The sequence below is a fragment of the Trichosurus vulpecula genome, chromosome 3 (genome assembly GCF_011100635.1).
Source record: "Trichosurus vulpecula isolate mTriVul1 chromosome 3, mTriVul1.pri, whole genome shotgun sequence".
NCBI lineage: Eukaryota > Metazoa > Chordata > Mammalia > Diprotodontia > Phalangeridae > Trichosurus > Trichosurus vulpecula.
The window spans coordinates 147,989,175-147,992,534 of NC_050575.1; positions in this window are offsets into that span (position 1 = coordinate 147,989,175).

A 3,360-nucleotide genomic window follows, 5' to 3' on the forward strand; every position below is an offset into this window, starting at 1 on the left:
TGATCTGGAAGGAAGCAAAGACAGCAGCTTCAATTAGGAGATTACCCTGGAACTGAGCTGAAAGAATGTTTGTAATAAAATAAAAGATCTAAGGGGCTGTAATGAAGGCTAATAGAAAAATTGTGTCATTGGGCATGCTTTTAGATTGCTATTTCATTTGAAGTGGATTAACCATCTGAAGAAGGCATCCCTTCCCAGGAGGAGGAAGCACAGGGGGATTCAAGGGTTGGGTCAGCAATGGATTCTCTAGTGAGAGGAGCTGAAGGTGGTTTTCTGGACACATCAAAGGTATGAGCTCTCAGTACCTCCAGTGTCTCATCCCAGACACTAACAGACACAAGAAACTGCATTGGCATCTTCCAGGGCAGGGATGAGATGTGTGTATTTATTTTTCTGGTGAGGAGATGGGGGATGGGGTGCCTGTTTTGTTTTCTAAAGCACCCCCATCTGCAAGTCTTTGTTTTTGCTGTGTCCCCATTCCCTTCCCCCCAAGCGCCACACCCTCATAGACTCAAATTGTAGAGTCTCTGAATTGGTAGGAACCTTAGAGAGAATTTGGTCCATCTCCCTCATTTTACAAATGGGGAAATCAAGGCCCTGAAAAATTAAGTGATTAATCCAAGATCATCCATGAATAAAGTAGTATAGGTGAGGTTTAAACGCATGTCCTTTGACTCCCAAACTAGAGCTCTTTCCGCCCTGCTTGGGATCATTGATTTACAGCTGGAAGGGACCTTAGGGCCATCTAGGTCAACTCCTTTATTTTATAGAAGAGGAGACTGAGGCTCAGAGATGTTAAATGATTTGTCCAAGGCCACACAGTGGCAGGGCTGAGATTTGAACCAAGCAGCACCTTTAACTCCCCTTCCAATGCCCTTTCTGCAGTAGCACACTTCCTCCCTGTGACCTGGGAACACCTCTGGCCTTGAAGCATATTGACATAATCCAGCAATACATATCTGCAGGGCTGAAGGGAAGGCCATAAGGAATACATACAAGATAAACAGAGGTTAGGGGAATGTTAGAGTAAAATGGAAGAATTAAGTAAGTCTATTTTTGTCCTTCCAAATTGTCATTTAGGTTTTGATACACGTATGGTTTCCTTTTCAATGTATTCAGAGGGAAAAATGCTGTTAGCATCAAAATTTTCTGGCAGATCTATTCACATTGTACAGAACTCCAGGGGTCCGTGGGATGTGCTATGAGAATTAATGATATAATTGCCCCCAACCCATTTTCAGACAAGGAAATTGAAGCCCAGAGAAGGTAAATCCTTAGCCCATATTCCCACAACTAGTTAATGATACATCTCCCTTTCCATTTCAGGAACTTACAACTGCTTCCTCTAACCAAATCCCAAATTCTCAGCCAGACTTTCAAAGCTCTTCATCAACCAGTTTCCCCTTATCTAGCTAAATTCATCTTTTGTGCTCAGACAGTTCTCAGGGTGATACTTAAATTCACATTACGCAAATTTGACTTTATGTAAAGAAATCCAGAAGAAATCCCCATTCTGGAAAAAAGACACATGTTAACTTTACTGTATAGTACTATGCTCTCTCTATCTCTCTGCAGCTGCCCCTCTGCTCTATGCTTCATGGCTTCCCCCCACCACAAAAAAAAAAAAAACAAACAAAAAACAAAAAACAAAAACGAACACACACACAGACACACACACCTCCAAGTGAAAGCAGAAGAAGGGAAGGTTGGAGAGACCTCCGCGGCTGTAACCACACTGCCAGATTAGGGGCTTGGCACCTCTCACACTATGTCTTCCTTCCATCCATATTCGGGTACCTCTTGTCTGTCCCTGCCCCTATGTGCTGTCCTCTCTCTCTATGTATGTGTCCGGCCCTCACATGTCTCTCCCAACCCCTTCCTTCTCTTGGTTCTGGCCAGGCCCCCATGCATCTGGCCTCTGGGCAGCTTGTTCTTCCTCCAGCTCTTGCTTTTCTGGCCCCAGTCCCAAGGTGTCCTTGAACCGTGTGCTGTCCCCCTCCTTCTGCCAGCCCACAGTCCCCTTCCTGCCTCTCTCCCTTCCCCACATCCTCAGGCAAATTTTCATTACATAAAAATGACCATATATAGATGTCTGCAGAATGATCCACTGATGTAAAGCGAGACCTGTCTTACTCCTGTTTCATTATCTTCTTTTACGTATGGGAAAAATGAGGTAAAGAGAAGTAAGGTGATTTATCCAAGGTTAGACTACTAGTTAGGAAGTGTCTGAGCTGCTTGCTATTTACGGGTCTGCGTATTCCATATCCAGCTTTCTTTCCCCTACACCAGTGTCCTATTTTTTACCAACCTGACTTCTTCATTTCAGCCCAAACAATGTCCTCATTCCAACAATCCAATTTTCCATAGGATCATGTGGGATTTAGAGGTGGATAGGACCTTAGCAATAGTCTAGTCCAGCCACTAAAAGTGAGGCCCCAAAAGGTGACGTAACTTGCTCATGATGCAGATAATAAAGGACGAGAGTAGTATTTCGAACCCAGATCCCAGGATTCCAAATTCAAAGCTTTCCCCAGTATACCTACTCTGTACCATTTTTGCATATCTCTAAATTTGCTCATGCTGTCCTCTCTGATACCTGGAAGTTTCTTCCCTCTCCTCATTGCCAACTGAATTCCTGCCCATCTATCAGAGCCTTGTTCAAGATGGACATTTAGGAAAATGTCAATAATTAACCCCTTTCACCAAGAGGATCTTCCTTGTGCATTCCAACCCTCCCCCTCAGCAGTTTTCTACTTGTATACAAATAGTAGGATATGCTCTTAACCATTACCATGGAAGCAACATAGCCCTGTGGGGCCATAGACTAGGTCTTAATTGTCTTTGCATCTCTCCTATCACCTGCCGTATCTCAAATGTTAAAGAGAAAACCAATGGACAGCTCTGGCGCTCCACGGATATCTTTGGAATGTTGAGAGGTCAAGAGGAAGATACCCCAGCTCTTTGAGCTAATTCTCTGTGGCAAATTTATGGGAGAACAATGAAACTGAGTCATGTAGGAACGATAGGCAGACATGACCTGCATTGTAGGAAGGAATACCCACATCCGTGAGACTGCAGATCACCAAATCACAACTCCCAACTCTCAAATTTTGTGATTTATATGTCAGTAGAACACAAGAGGCATCCATCAGTTATGCCTCAACTTCAGTCGGTGACTAGCCCATCTTCTTCTTCAATCATCCATGATCTTTGAAGTCAATCTTAATACCCCTTCTTCTTGGTTCCCTATTAGTAATGTGTTGAGGCTTGCTCATGCCCATAATGTACCTCTCCATCATCTTTGGCTTTGTGCCTTTCTGTAACCCTTTGTACATAATAGACTTGTAATAAAAGGTGGGT